A 17355-nucleotide genomic window follows, 5' to 3' on the forward strand; every position below is an offset into this window, starting at 1 on the left:
TGTTATACATTTGAAGATTTGTGTGTTCAGATGAGTGTATTCTATGCCCAGCATACGTTCTGTGGTTAACAGTCAAGTATAAAATCTGTATTCAGGAAAATGTCAAAACAGTCCAACATTTCTGCTATTCTGAAAAATGCTGTGAACAGGATTTGACTTTTTTGTCAAACTCTGTGTTGTTATTTAGTACCATTATGGCGTTATGGAAATAGAGCACTGTGGATGTGCTAACTTGTAAACAAAAATACCCTATATTCTCTCTCTCTCTCTCTCTCTCTCTCTCTCTCACTCTGTAATGGCCTTTCCCTGAAAGACTGAAGGTCTGCCAGCAGAAGTTCAAATAAAGTGATAATACATTGCACAGAGAAAGAACTGCTGAGAAGAAAGTTTTCAAATAACAGCTTCAGATATAAAAGAAAAAATGCAGTTCTGCTACTTGCGCAAATCTTACCCAGTAATGTCACTGTATTCTCAGTTTACAACTGAAAATGCATTTCAGTTAATGAAACAGAACCTCAGGAGTATGCTAATTGAAAATTTTTTGACTTATAGTAGGAGCTGTGACAACTGTGATACAAAGCAATGGAAATGTCATCATCTTGAAATAAAAAGTTCTGCCTTTAATTGCACTTGACTAGCTGAAATCTTCAGCCACATACTGCAGTGAATACTTATTAACAGAAGCATGCAGTCTCAAATTCCAGTACACCTATCCATGTAAAATCAAGAATTAATTTGAGACCATAGCTCTTATTATATATGCTCAGCTAATCATGATTTAATAGAGGGAGCAATATTATGATAACCCTCTCCCCCCCCCCAAAAAAAAAAAAATAATTGAGAGGGGAAAACAACTAAATTAAAACATTAAGAAATCTTCCAGATATTTCTTTTGGTAAACTTCTTTGTTCATGGACATTATTAATGTGTAAATGGGGACACTATGAACTTCTTAAAAACAGCTGCCCTTACATCTGTTTTGTGAATTTGTTTACCATATGATGAATGTTATTTTATTAGATTTCTGAAATGCATTCTTTTGGAAATATGCAGACCCCTCAGGTATTAAACACAGTTCAGTTTTAATATTGAACTGTCTTTAATACGTGACGGGTATTAAACACAGTTCAGTTTTAATATTGTTTTCTTTAATTTGTAATCATACAGCCTGTTTATCAATGTGATTCAACGCGTCAAAACAGTGTTTTCAAACTTGTATCTAAATATATAAAGTGGAGAAAGATACTCCCTACCCAGTCAGCATAAAAACATTTTGTTGTAAATGAGCTAAAGATACATTTGAATATCAATATTTGTTTTAAATTTGAAAAATAGTGTCTTCGCAATACACATTTTAACATGTACCTAACAGGAATGCAGTGAGCCGGTTTCAAAATAATGAAAATTACGTTTGTTGAAATGTGGGAATCATTACATTTCAAAACAGGACATATGAATATTAGTTTTAATAATGTACTGTATGTGGTTTGACATTTAATTGCATATTTTCAGTTTTAGCATCAAACATCAGCCTGTGATATGTCTGTGAATGTAGATACACTAGTGATTTGTGGCCATTGTCAACTCTCATATGATTTAGCACATTTATTTTGTGTTTATCTTATCTATTTAACAGCAACACTGTATAGTAAGGCTGTCGTATTTGTCGCTCATGAAATAAGTTTACTGAAAAATATATTCACATTCTCTATATTCTGATTTCCAACATGAAACGCACAGTAGTCCTGATAAATGCTGAAGTTGAGGAAATATTAAAGCTGCGTTTGTTCAAATATTAGTATTATTACAGAGAATTAATGTCAAAACTTCCTCTAAAAGACAAAATTTTATTTTACGTAGTTATAACTTTACGTCTGCCAATATGAACAGTTGCATTGGACCAGAACTGATGCTAGATGTGATGGCAATGCCTCTTTTTTTCTTTCTTATGAGCCATGCACACCTACTGACAAACGTTTTAAGAGGCATTGTCTGAGAAAAATTACTTGTTCCTCAATTTATCCAAAATAGTATTTTTTTATTTCCATAGCTTCAGAAACAGTAACGTATCAGAGCATAAAAAACATAGTAATCTGACATGCACAGTCTAGAAACGCATCACAACTGAATATTGTATATTTGTTCAAAGTGTTATCCCTATAGAAGTGGAATACAGGACACAGCTAATTTTTACTGTAGAATGTGTAAAACAATGCTGTTTTAAAATCACTAAATTTCTGAAGCGAGATGTACGTTATTGAACAGGTACTTTTGACTACTGGTCACATTTTCTTGCAGATGTTAAGCATTTACTCAGCAGACTAGCATACTGTCAGACACTACACATTTGTTACTTATTTTTATTTTTAAGACTCACCAGTGCCTTTCTTCCCCAGGAAGATGGACCCCTACAGCACCTGCTGTGGGTTCTGTTGATAAGTGACAGGTAATAAAAAATCCTTCAGAAAAAAAAGCCAGACCAGCTGGCTTTGAAGAGAAGACCCCAGTTTGGGTAGTAGTTGCCTCAATCTCTTTCTACTCTAACAGAAGCTTTTCCCCCTTAGTTGTTGACTTGTGAGATGTGTGATCCCCGTGCACAAGTGTCTGGCACAGAGAGTGCCACCTGTTGTTGTCACTCTTGGATAAATATAGCAGCAAAAGGTATCACTGTCAGCCAAACTTTTGTCAGTCCTGGCAACAGAACATAGGATTACTGCCCCCACTAAGCAGGCTAGAAGTTCAAATGGAAAATATCAAATTAGTAATCTTATCCAAAAATCATGTCTTAAAAAAGAAATGGGTTTCATGTGCTGGGAAACAAAAAATGTTTCTTCACTGACAAAGACATTTTATGCCTTATATATTTTCCAGTATTTTTTAATGAACGGCTTGAAACTGGAAAGTTTCTGTTTAAACAAAAGTACAGAATGTACTTTATAAGACTATATTTTATTGTGTAATTCAGATAAATCTATGTTTCAGACCTACAGTTTAAATTGCTACAAAAGCTTAAATGTATGCTGTTTTCACATAATGTTTTACCAGAGTGACTGTATTATAAAGTTCTGATTTCAGTGACAACATTTTGGCAGGCAGGTTGTTATGTTCTTATCAAAGTAATATTATAGGACTTCTTACAAATTTTTTTCTTGCAGTTAGATGAAAATAGAGCTTTAAAATTTGTATTAACACATACTAGTTAATGTCTATAAGACAAAAATTCCCTGTGCTAACAAATCTTGTATGCACATTCAGGATCAATACTAAACCCATTTGACAAAGTGCACTTCGTAAGTACATTACATACTGTAAGTAATATGGCACTTACAGACAGCACAATCAGATTGAGAAACTGTAGGAACATGAACTCCTAAATATGCTTCTCAGAATAAAACAGACACACTGCATGCCACTGCTCAGAGAATAACAGAGTAGTAGAATATGTAACCCTTTCAGTAGATCAGTGCCACTAAATGATACCATATAGTACAGGACACAAAGAAGAATAAACTGTTAGATATGGTAGATACCATCTGTAGAGAAGGGGCTGTTGCTAAGAACATTCTGATTTCAGTAGTATAAGGGCAAACCGAGTGTCCTGCGAGGGTAGAGAAAACAAACCGTGGCTGCAGGAAGTCTGCAGCTAAACTTAATGAACATGTCTGACAGTTAAGGTACAGCTTCAGCCACTGTAAACGGGCAACAGGACACCAAGATGTGTGCTAGCACTGCCTGATCTGGCCACTAGCCCAGTTATAAAAATGTACAGCAGCCTTCATTCATCACATTGGTTATGTGCAGGAGTGGAGGGGCTATTACCTACAATAGAACATACAGCAGACATGAAAGATCTCATTGTCTGACAGTGAATTTCTGCCACACATCTCTTAAAGATGCAGCTTTGGCCTTGCACACATCAACACATCTGTGTTTCTTCTTGACATAGGTTTTTACACCAGTGGATGGAGTTTAGAAATTCATAACAGTTTCATCTACCCAGTTTTATCTATAACTACTCGATCAGCAAAGCTTCAGAGGCAGGATAAGTTGCCATTTGAACAAATTTTATACAGCTTCAGTCTGTAGTGTTGGTTTTGCACTATTTGCCTCTGTTAATCAAATTCTTTAATATAATGATCTTCTTTCAATCCATTTGCTTGTTTCTTTTTTATTTTTGTTAATTTTCTTTGCTGATAAATCACAGAACATTCCATATGTCAACCATCAAAAACATTTCACAAAATGAACATTACATAAAAAGAATGCTCTTATTTATAATTTATCTTCCCTATTAAATATTTAGAGCAACTTTCTGCATAACTCTTTGTATGCATTATTTTAAATAGCCCCCATAGAATTGCCCCTTCCCAACAAACATTCTAGGTTGCCACACATCTTGCAAATTGTGTAGTTGTCAACTGCAATGGGAGATCTTCATTAAATGTACTTAGATTAATATCATATTTTGGTTTTAATTTGATATACCACAATTTCACTACTCTACTAGACCCCTCACATTCTGTCTTGCCCATCTGCACACAAATTAGTACTGCCACTATAAATCCACCTTCCCTTCAACTTGAATCTTTCTCTCCTGTCCCTTCATCCAGGCTTCATCTTCCTTTCAACCCTTTATTACCAAAAGAGCGTATCATTTAGTGAATAGAAGATTGAAAGCATCACTGCATTAAGCTAAATGTAAATATGAACATAATTTATTGGATGATTGCTGTATTAAAAAATTCTATTCATATGTTAGACACTGTAGCAAACAGGATGACATTTTTAGACCTATATCCATTAATGGTAATGTTCTGTATCCATCCACAACCCATTTTTCCCACTTTTGGGCATGGGGTCGGGTATCACTTCTGTACTGACAATCATCTAGAACAAAGGTTCACACCGCTGGTTGTCTAGCCCTGCTCTGGTGGTACTTCCCAAAGGTTCACACCGCTGGGTGTCTAGCCCTGCTCTGGTGGTACTTCCCAAAGGTTCACACCGCTGGGTGTCTAGCCCTGCTCTGGTGGTACTTCCATACCACACACTCTCATGCACACTAACAACTATGGTCAATTTATGGTGTTGAATGATGTCCTTCCATTTCACTGTTGCAGTATTCCTTACAATAGGGATCTCCTGGCAAGGGCGGCCTAACATCCAGCCAGTATACCAAAGCCTTTAAGTTGCTAAGGGTACACCACATGTCACACATATGCTCCCTGTGCACTGCGTAGGGCATAAAGATAACGTTCAGATGTACCATTTTCAGATCTTCTTCACTGCCAGTCCTTACACCATCTTCAACCATCGGTCGGAACGCTCGCTTCATTTGCTGGTTCACAAAGCCATTTTCAGATAAGTGCCCCATTGGGGGTTTGTTCTTATCTTTTTTCTTTTCTTATAATTGCTTCTGGGGTTCATGTCATCCAGAAAGGGTAAATGTCAGCGCAGGAGACAGATACTCCATAAAAATTGTTACCTGTCCACTCTTCAGCTGACATTGTGAGTGATAGGATTTTAATTCTGTATAGACATCTTTTTTTCTGAGGACATGCTTTGGGTTCTACAGGAGACCAGGAAACCCACTACTAGGAAAGCCTACTTATCCAAATGGAAGAGGTTTTCTCTTTGGTGTCATTCTCGTAACCTGGATCCATTTTCTGTGGATGTTCCTCTGGTTCTCTCTTATCTGTATGAACTGCTCAGTACTGGGTTGGCTTATTCTTCTGTTAAGGCCCATTTGTCAGCTATTTCTGCTTGTCTGCCTTTAGCACCCCCTTTAGCCTTTAGATTTGAGTCTAAACAGTTTCTTAAAGGTATCCTTCATATTAGACCTCGCAGGAAGCCTGCCCTTCCTTCCTGGGACCTTTTTTTTTTGGGGGGGGGGATTGACCCAGCTTCTTTTGAGCCTGCAACTTCAGATTTCTTGCAGCATCGTTCTTGGAAGACTGTTCTTCTGTTGGCCCTTACTTCTGCCATATGGGTGTCTGAGCTTCAAGCCCTTATAGCTGTTCCTCCTTTTTAGTTTTCCATAAGGACAATGTGTCTTTTTGTAAATAATCTTTCTTTTATACCCAAGGTGGTGAATGAGTTGTCTCTTAATCACACTTCTCTGCAATCTACTAGTGGGACGGTTTTGCACACTTTGGATGTGCATAGACAACTCAGATTTCATTTGGATAAGACCAAAGCTTTTCGCAAATCTGATCAGCTTTTTGTTTCTTTTTATCCTAGATCTTTATGATTGGTTGTTTCCAAGCAAACTATTTCCTCTTAGATATCTAAAGCCATTCCTTTTTGTTATTCAATTCTTTACTGAGACAATTCAAGCCCTAGCTAGCCAACTACCTCCTAGTTCCCCTGGTCCTGAAAGTAGCACCCCTAGAAACCTACTCGTGTTCAGCTTCCAACCAGTCGCCACTTCACTTATCCGTACCCTGATCAAAAAAATTAAAACCCCCTACACTTTCTGCTGATCAACTCCCTGCCGAGTACCTACAAAAATCAGCTGATGCTATTGCTTACCCCATCTCAATACTAATCAATCGAACCATAGTAGAAGCTAAAATTCCCACCATATGGAAAATATCCTATGTCATCCCACTTCACAAAGGAGGCAGCTGTACTGAATTCTCCAATTATAGGCCAATAGCTATAATCTCTCCACTTGCAAAGATTATGGAAAAATGTATTCATAGACAGCTCATGCACCACCTAATCCAAAATCGCCTTATGGCAGACACTCAGCATGGCTTCCGTCCTCATCACAGCACTACTTCAGCCCTCCTAGCCTTTACTAACACCATAAACCATAATCGCAACAATAATTATATATCCTCAGCCCTCTTTTTGGATCTTTCCAAGGCATTCGATATGGTTGATCACCAACTTTTAATCCACACCTTGGAAACATTCTGTCTAGATACTGGAGCCTTCCAGTGGTTTCAATCCTACCTGAATGGTCGACAGCAGGCTGTCCTCTGGCAGAACAAACACTCTAACCTTCTACCTAACACCCTTGGAGTACCACAAGGCTCTATACTAGGGCCCTTGCTGTTCTCCATCTTCATTAACAACCTTTATACTGTTATCCCAAAAGTCAGCTGTATCCAATATGCCGATGACTCTACTCTGATTTGCTCAGCCACATCTCCAGTAGAGTTATGGTTAGCTACCCAGACCACCTTTAATACAATAGAAAACTGGCTTTCTGAACATCGTCTTATCCTAAATCCCCAAAAAAATAAAATGCTGTTATTTTCACCAACACGTAGGTCTACCGCGTTCACCTTTACCATAAAATCAAATGATGGCACAATAATCTCTGACCCATCTACAAAACTATTAGGTGTCATCATAGACAATAATCTAAAATTTGACCTACATGTTAACCAAACTCTCAAAACCATCAATAAAAAACTAGGGTCACTTTACAGAATAAAAGCCTTCCTAACCCCTCCAGCTAAAATTGCCATAGCTTGCTCTCACCTTCTTTCAATCCTTCTGTATGCATCACCTCTACCCTTGAATTTAAACAAGACTGTCCTTAACAAACTCTCAATTTGCTACAACCACATTGCCAGGTTTGCCACTGGGCTGCCTTTTAGGACACATCATTGCATCAATCTAAATCAGCTTGGGTGGCTTGAACTACCCAGCCTAATCCAGTATAACCAACTGATTATGGCCTATAAAATCCTCTATAATCTGGACAATACTCCTGCATTTAAAAATATTATCACCCTTTATAACAACCCTAGACCACTTCGATCCTCTAACAAACTACTAATTCAAACTAGCAAAATTAATAACACAGCCGGTGATTCTCTCTTTGCAAACTCTGTAAGTAGATCCTGGAACTCTCTTCCAGCTGATATTACCTTACTTTCCACCTTAGGTCAATTTAAAACTAGACTCAAGCAACATTTGTCACTTAACTGGCTATGTCAATGTATCAAGCCTGGCTAACTCTCTCTAGAATGTGTAAAAATCTGTTAACCAGTTTACTGTGTAATTTAATTTAATCCTGACTTGTGCTCGGGATTAACTGTAACCTGTGGAACTAACTTGCTTACTTATGTAATCTCTGTAAATAGTCTGTTTGTAATATGCAATGCTGGTATTATGTAATGCTGTATCTGCTTACCCTTGGAGCTTTTCTCCCCGGGCCTCTGCTGAAAATGGACATGCATCCAGTCGGACTATCCCGGTCAACAAATGTAAAATAAAATAAATAAAAAAATAAAAGAGCCTTCTTTCTTCTGTAAAGGCTAAATCTACTAGGGCTGTAGCTTCTTATGGTGTTTTTTTTGGGGGTTTAGGTACTAACTCTATTTTTGAGGTAGTTACCTGGATTTCTGTGCATAATTTTACCAAGCACAAGTTGGATGTGATATCCAGGGTAGAGCTGATTTTGCTAGGACCATTCTTCATGGTTTTCTAGAGGGCTCTGCTGGTCCTTCCTCTTCTCACTCTTCTTCCTCAGCTTTTGCACTGTCTCTGTTGTAAAGAATACTGTAACATTGACATGTAAAGACATAGCAGAGTTGTGTAAAATCTAACAATAACCAAAGATGTCCTTCTCGTCACTGTCGCAGTATTCACTCCCTCCCTCCTCCCCAGGATATTTTCCCTTCTGGATGTGCTTGTTACCTCTCTATTCCTTGGACTGGCTTTCCTACTTGGGCTCTCAGTTCTGAGGATGGTATGACTGGATATCACCTTTATGCCCTACTCCATGCGTGGGGAAAATATGTGACTTACGGCATACCTTTAGCAACCTAAATGCTTTGGTATACTGGCCAGATGCTGGCCCGCCCTTGGCAGGGGATCCCTCTTGTAAGGAATACTGCAACAATGAAGAAAATGACATCGACTGTTATGGTAATCTTTTACATAACTGTACTTTTTGTATGTAGGTGTTAAATTGCCTAACATATTTAATAAATATTTTTCATTGATTGATGCCAATGTAGGTAATCCTTCTACACTGGGGGCATCAGTAGATGTAGAACATAAGTGTCCTGTTTTCAACCTGTATTTGGTAAAATCGTCACTGGGTTGAATTAAACAAGACAGTGGCATGAGTCCAGATAATATACCTGAGAGCTTTTAGGCTTCCTGTGGTAAATTTATATCAACTACCATTACACTACATTTTTATAATTTGTTGTGTTCTGGAATGATTCCAATTAGTTGGAAACATGCTGATGTGGTCCCTGTTCATAAAGGAGAGTTACAGGACCTTATTAATAAGTATAGACCGATTAGCCTAACCTCATTGGCTGGAAGAAGTTTTGAAAGGGTATACTACAGATTTTAAACAAAGAAATTCAGCATTGTTTAATGGAGCTTATTTAACATGGATTTATGAAGAATAGATCTACTTTTACCAATCTCGTTGAATTTTACAATTCAGTTTTAGAAGCTCTTGATAAAGATACATGTGTTATAGCAGTATACTTGGATCTTTCAAAAGCTATTAATAGTGTACCTCATTCTGCCATTCTAGAAACAGTGCATATGTATAAGGTCAATCCTTTCATTTTTCTTGAATAGCTAATTGGTTAAGACGTAGGAGGAAGAGGGTGAGATTAGGAAATTATACTTTGGTTGGATTGGAATTATTTCAGGTGTGTCACAGGGCTCAGTTCTAGGACCCATGTTGTTGAATTTTTTTTTTCTTTTATTCCAATGTCAGCTAAAGCATGGATGGCAAAATATACAGATGATATTAAAACTGGTTTTACAGTTACTCATCCAGATGATGTGGTTCATGTTAATGAATACCTGAGTGAGGTGTACTCATGGTTTGATCATAATGGATTTAGAGTTAATATAGGTAACTGTGCTGTCCTCCACTTCAGGAGAGCTAAGGTAGAAATAAAGGTAAATTTGGGATTGTTCAGGTTGCAGAATCTGTCAAAATATAGGGACTTAGGAATAATGATTGGTAATAAACTTAAATTCCTAAAGAATGCTTGAAAATTCAAAACTAAAGCAATGATCAGTTTAAGTTTTAAGAACTTCTCCTCAGTTAATACAGAATTTCTTGTGAGGATGTTGACGTCATATGTTTAATTATTCAGTACATGTTGTGTGGTACATAAATATATATATATATATATATATATATATATATATATATATATATATATATGTGTGTGTGTGTGTGTGTGTGTGTGTGTGTGTGTGTGTAACATATATATATATATATATATATATATATATATATATGTGTGTGTGTGTGTGTGTGTGTGTGTGTGTGTGTGTGTGTGTATCTCGTAAGGGAGACTTGCTCACTTTAGGGAGTATACAACAAAAATTCATAAAAAGAAATGGTTGTAGAGACTTGTTGTACCAATCAAGGTTAGATAGTCTGGAGCTTTATATTATCAGTTACAGATACATGAGGAGAAAATTGTGTCTGGCTTATCAAGGGTTTTGTAATGAAGACCTTTACATCACCTTTTTTACAAAACTATTCATGTTTATTACCATTATTTGGACAACATATTTGTGTTGTGGGATGGTCACCTGAGTCCACAACAAATTTTATGCAATTTGTACACTCCACTACCAGTTTCCTGTCCTTTACCAGTTCAGTTGACACTGAATCCATTGCATACCTAGATGTACTTATTTCTAAAGATACAGAAAAAAGTGAATATGTGTCTCAAATACACAGAAAAGAATACTTTTCGTACTTACACTTCAAAAGTAACCACCCCCTCCCCCAAAAAAGAATATAGTTAAGGGTCAAATGGTGAGGGCAGCCCAGATGACTTCTAATGAACATGTTCTGAGTAGGGAATTAGAATTTATTAAAAGCTTATTTTTGGATCGAGATTATCCCAAACTTCTTATTGATAACATCAAGAAGGAAATTATGGATGGTTTGGGATTTAAATATTTCCCCTTGATTGGGGTAAGCCTATTGCCAACAACAATATTATTTCTATGACAGCTGACATTCAGGAGACCTTGGAAATAGGGATAACACAAGATGTTTACCCTTTAGGCAAAGGAATCTCTGGAACCAAGGATATATATTGTGTGTTAGGGTATAACCAAGATTCTATGCGAATCAAAGAAATTATTTTTAAGTCTGGAATATGTTTGCTATGATGTCCAACACTCTCTCAGTTTTTCAGTATTCTTTTAAGGTTAGTCATATGAGAGGTGCTAACCTTAAGAACTTGTTTGAGAATGCATCATGAGTCAATAACTTCACACTGCACATAAATAAGGGTACTTTGAGATGTGGCAGTTGTGCACAGTGTTGGATGGTGGTAAATAGTGAGTTATTTTTACCAAGCTTGGATAAGTTTATTCCTACTGATGAACACCACAATTGTGCCTCTAAAAGAATAGTACACATGGCATATTGTACCATCTGTTATGCATTCTATATAGGCAAGACTGAGAGATGTCTTAGACAGACAATATATGAGCACTTATATGATCTAAACAGGGGCAAAGACATCAGTGCACTGTATAGATATCGTTTAGTTTGTCCCTCATTCCAGAAAGGGGTGGTGATTGGGTTACCAGGTTGGAATATCAAGAGAAGATATGCCAAATGTTTTTTGATGCCTATGTAAACTCTGCTTTAAATGACCAGCTTTCTATACTTCCTGCCTTGAAACTGAAGGCAAACGTTTTATATCTTTGTTGTCGTTTTTAGGAGATTCTATACACTTTTGTAAATAATATTTGTGTATATATATTTTTGTAAATATTTTTACCAAATTGTATTGCGAATATGTGTGCGTATATATGTTAGACAAGAGTTCACTAGTTTCTGTGATGTTTCTTCAAATTTTCAAACGTTTTGTAATTAACTTACAGCCACTCACATTCAGGTTTTGATTATTTTAACAGTTTGTTTGTGACAATACACCATTCTGATAAGTTTCAGTGGGTGAAACGAAACTGCTTATTTGGTGTGGATATTTTGTATTAAACTTTATACCATATTGGTTTGGCTTGGCTTTGTCAATGCCTACAGGTGTATGGACCTTTACTGGCTTTCTTTTCTGCACTGCTGTGGAGTTTTGGCATTTGTATTATTTACAGCATTTCCTGTGGTTACTAGTATTTTGCTGCTTTTTTGGGATGGCAAGAAAGAAATGCTCGAGGGAGTACAGCTGTGAATTCAAGAGAGAGATCCCTGCTTGGGGAACTCAGTAGACTTATTTCCTTGTTTTCTCAACCAGATTGCACTGAAGGAGACTTGGATTCTAGCATTCCCTGTTACCAGCCAGGACAGAGACACTGTGAACCACTTCCTGTGGGGGAAGGGAGAAGTGTAGCTAGTACTATGGTGCCTTTGGAACATGGAACTAATTCTGAAACTTATGCAGGCTGTTTGCAGCCTGAAAAAAATGGCTTCTTGTAGTAAATATGACAACTTGGACATTAATGAGTAGCTAAAGACTACCAACTTTATTTCCAGCAGCAATTGACATTCTAAAGCCAATACAGGGGCAGTTTCATACCAAGGTATGATAAATGAGTTAAAAGACTGTTTTACTAAATACAAGTCACTTACTTTGGACAACTGGTATTTAGGTGAATGTCTTTTAAATAATCGAGTTCCAAGGGGCTTGCGTTTGAGCACGTTCTGTAACAGTGTCATAGCAGGTTCTGTTTTATTTAATGAAATTATAAAAATTTTAAATGAATGTAGGTTGGCTGTTATGCGTTTGTTAATTAGTGACAATGAGAAACGTTTAGAAATTTTACACCATAAAATATTGGATTTAAATGCCCAGATTCAAAAATATTTACTTTTTACCGTGAATGAATACAAGAGTAAATATATAAATACTTTTTGTGAGGTGGAAAATATTGTGTTAAAAATAAGAAAAGGAAAGAATCTAAACTATTAAGAAATGAGAAAGAATATGCTGAAAACAGAACATATACTGTGTTCTTAGATAAAAAGAACACTTATTCAAGTGAGTTAAATACTGTGCAAGGCACTACCAGGGATGATGGGGGGTTGTTGAAGACACTGAGGGACAGGCAGGTATCTGTTTAGAGAGACCTCCTTTGAGGAGATCCCCAGAATTCAGAATTTAGACACACGTCCTTCCTGTACACAGGCAACACGCAACTGGCAACCACACTGGAAACACAAAGGGAAGGGGAACAAGAAGAAATGGAATTAAGTCATAATAGTATGCCTGTTAGTTCAGGTTGTAACACCGTTATGAATAGCAATGGTTGTGTGTATTCATTTAATAACTTTGATGTTTTTAATTATGCTGGTTTAGCTTTGGAAGAGTCTCATTTCAAGTTATTTCATAAGGGCTTTACCTTTGTCCATGCTAGAAAAGGGAAATTGACTGAGACTTTAGTTGACACCAAGCTATTCATTAGGAATTTAAATTTGAAAGAACTATACAAAGACCATATTTCACCTCCCCTTCAGACCCTGGATACTAAGACTATGGTTTCCAGGAAGAGTACTGCACCCAGTGTTGTCCACTTCACTTTTGATGTTTTACTTGAGAATGAGTTGAAACATTTTTTTTTTCAAATCTAAAAGATGGTTATGTGACAACTTAATTCAGGAAGAAAGGAATGTTTTATATATGTTAAGTCACAACAAGGAGCTAAAGGTTATGAAGCCAGACAAAGGTGGTGGGGTGGTGTTAATGACGCATTGCATCTACATGGGGAAAATGTTAGATATCTTAACCGAAGAAGGCAGATATTTTCAAGTCTTTAGGAATGAGATCGAAATAAAGTACAAAAAAATAGATATTATTTTGGAAGATAATCTCTTGCAAGGTATGATTGATACAAAATAGTACAGTTTCTTATGAGTAAAAAGACTGTTTTTCCCAGGAATCTTCGGAATCCCCAAGGTCCATAAGAGCTTACAGAACCCTCCACTGAGGCCAATTGTAGCATCAGCTGGCTCAAAAACATAACCCTTGGCCATGTTTATTGACTCTAAGCTAAAGCCATTTTATGGACTACACCAACATGTCTTAATAGATTCTTGGGATTTCCTGACAAAGGACATGTTCCCTTTGATACCATCTATATTTTCATGACCATAGATGTTAAAGATATTTTCTCAGTTATACCCCACCAAACAGGTTTAACCTGGTTTGAAGAAGTTTTGACTGAGTTTAATTTTTTGAATACCAACAACTTTAGGCTGATTTTGGAAAACATGGAACTTATTTTGGACAACAATTTTATCTATTTTCAAGGTGAGTATTATAAAGAACTGGATGGGGTAGCAACGGGTGCAGATTGCACCCGTTTTGCTAATTTGGTACTTCTTTATTGGGAGAGACATTTTCCGTTTACCAGTGATTTTTTCACAAATATTCATGCTTATTACCATTATTTGGACAACATGTTTGTGTTGTGGGATGGTACACCTGAGTCAACAACAATTTTTATGCAATTTTTACACTCCACTGCCAGTTTCCTGGCTTTTACCAGTTCAGTTGACACTGAATCCATTGCATACCTAGATGTACTTATTTCTAAAGATACAGAAAAAAGTGAATATGTGTCTCAAATACACAGGAAAGAATACTTTTCAAATTCGTACTTAAACTTCAAAAGTAACCACCCCTCCCCCCAAAAAAGAATATTGTTTAGGGTCAAATGGTAAGGGCAGCCCAGATGACTTCTAATGAATGGTTTCTGAGTAGGGAATTAGAATTTATTGAGAGCTTATTTTTGGTTCGAGATTATCCCAAACTTCTTATTGATAACATCAAGAAGGAAATTATGGATGGTTTGGGATTTACATATTACCCCTTGATTAGCGGAAGCCTATTGCCAACAACGTTATTGCTATGATAGCTGACATTCAGGAGACCTTGGAAATAGGAGTAACACAAGATGTTTACCCTTTAGGCAAATGATTCTCTGGAACCAAGGATATATATATATATATATATATATATATATATATATATATATATATATATATATATATTGTGTGTTTGGGTATAACCAAGATTCTATGCGAATCAAATAAATTCTTTTTTGTTCTGGAATATGTTTGTTGTGATGCCCAACACTCTCTCAGTTTTTCAATATTCCTTTAAGGTTAGTTATAGGAGAGGTGCTAACCTTAAGAACTTGTTTGAGAATGCATCACGAGTTAATAACTTCACACCGCATAAAAATAAGGGTACTTTCAGATGTTGCAGTTGTGCACAGTGTTTGATGGTGGTTAATAACAGTGAGTTATTTTTACCAAGCTTGGATAAGTTTATTCCTACTGATGGACATCACAATTGTGCCTCTAAAAGAATAGTATACATGGCATGTTGTACCATCTGTTATGCATTCTATATAGGCAAGATTGAGAGATGTCTTAAACAGAAAATATATGAGCACTTACATGATCTAAACAGGGGCAAGGACGCCAATGCCTTGTACAGACATTGTTTAGTTTGTCCTTCATCCATATTTAAATTCTGGGTGACACAGCAAGTTCAGATTCCAAAAAGGGGTGGTGATTGGGAAACCAGGTTGAAATATCAAGAGATGATATGCCAAATGTTTTTTGATGCCTGTGTAAACCCTGGTTTAAATGATCACCTTTCTATAGTTCCTGCCTTGAAACTGAAAACAAACATTTTATAACATCTTTGTTGCCATGTTTAGGAGATTCTGTACACTTTTGTAAATAATATTTGTGTACATATAGTTTTGTAAATATTTGTAAATATTTTTACCAAATTGTGTTGTGCACATGTGTGCGTATATATATATATATATATATATATATATATATATATATATATATATATATATATATGTTAAACAAGAGTTCACAAGTTTCTGTGATGTTTCTTTAAATTTTCAAACGTTTTGTAATTAGCTTACAGCCACTCACATTCAGGTTTTGATTATTTTAACAGTTTGTTTGTGACAATACACCATTCTGATGAAGTTTCTGTTGGTGAAACGAAAGTATTTATTTGGTGTGGATATTTTGTATTAAGCTTTATAAAATATTGGTTTGGCTTGGCTTTGTTTTTGCCTACAGATGTATGGACCTTTACTGCTTTTATTTTCTGCACTGCTGTGGAGTTTTGGCATATGTAAAGAATAATATTGTATCTTAGTAAATCTTGAACTGTTAAGTTCAAATAAGACTACTCGAGGAGTGGGTTACACTTCTAAAATGAGGAGTGAGTTACACTTCTAAAACAGAAGAATCTTGGATGGCCTGAAGAGCAGGTTACTTAACTCAATCAGTGGTTTGTCTGTGGAATAAAGTCCGACTTTGCATTCATTGGTGTTCTCTATACATGTTTTTAAGACAAGTTTTGACTGTTGGATGCATCCAAAAGTATATAAATTTGTTATGGGGTCTGTGATTTGATTGACCATAGGCCTATACGCAGTTGTAAACAAACTATTGAATTTTTGAACCCCTTTAACTTTCTTTCAGTTTTTAAATTGTTCCATCACACTGTCTTCATTTTTTTGATTGTCTGACTCCTTTGTGTAGACCCTTATATCTGGCATTTTCCAGGCAGCAGCTATAGGCTGTTTCATATTGCCAGCTGTGATTTGGAGTTTCATTTTTACCTGCTTCCCCCATCTAGCACCTCCAATTTCAAATCTAAATAGACCCAGTTGCCACTGAATTTCTACTTCTGTCTGAAAAAATACTTGTCCATATCTTCCTTGCTTGTCCCCACACCTCTTTCACTTTCTTGCATTACTACCATTTATAAAGCTGATCTGCACTATCTTTCCTATACCTCCATCAAAGTGATTAGTACAACCGTTCTTCCCCAAACATTCTCTTTGGTATTCTGTACCATCTATGGACAGCTACCAATATATATGTATTACCTGCCTAAGCTTGGGCCCATGACATAGAAAGATGGAGCCTTGACTGCGATCCAGGTGACCAGTTAGCAAACCCCCTTCCCCCACTGCACTGGAGGAGTCATATGTGGTGGAGGAAGAGTGAAGAAGCAATGCTCACTCATCTATCCCGGGGCGTGTGAGGATAGAGTTTGTGTGCACTCTGAGGGACACACGACAGTGCATTCCCCTTGGTGGAAATGAAAGAGAGCACCACTCCTGCATTTGGAGGGAACATCTTATGGAAGTAAGGGAATATGCTCTGCTGTCAGTTCATTGCACATCCCATGCCTTGTATGTCACTTGAGTGCACATGTTTTTAGCACTAGGGAGTAAATTACAAAATCTCAATTGACCCCTGATGACTGCCTGGGTGATAATCCCTCTCACCTGGTAATGGGAATAAATGGGCTGATAAACAGAGAGAGGGTCTGGTGGTCAGCAGGCAGAGTGAGCAAAAAGTGCAAAAATATACATATAAAT

The 17355-nt window shown here is 36.7% G+C and overlaps 1 protein-coding gene across 13 annotated transcripts in view; it reads right to left on the reverse strand.

Moving 5' to 3' along the window:
- The window catches only part of MEF2C (myocyte enhancer factor 2C), a 797870-nt gene extending 795332 nt beyond the window's left edge, over nt 1-2538 (reverse strand). For 4 of the 13 annotated variants that reach the window (XM_044064162.1, XM_044064167.1, XM_044064168.1 and 1 more), the window contains exon 1: nt 2378-2538. The gene's annotated coding sequence lies outside the window, so the exon portion shown is untranslated. The remainder of the gene's footprint in view (nt 1-2377) is intronic. The other 9 variants (XM_044064170.1, XM_044064169.1, XM_044064166.1 and 6 more) reach the window with 5 other exon arrangements.
- Nucleotides 2539-17355: the final 14817 nt, after the last annotated feature.

This window comes from Protopterus annectens, chromosome 2.part2, assembly GCF_019279795.1.
Source record: "Protopterus annectens isolate FY-2018-M chromosome 2.part2, PAN1.0, whole genome shotgun sequence".
In the NCBI taxonomy this organism is placed as follows: Eukaryota; Metazoa; Chordata; order Ceratodontiformes; family Protopteridae; genus Protopterus; species Protopterus annectens.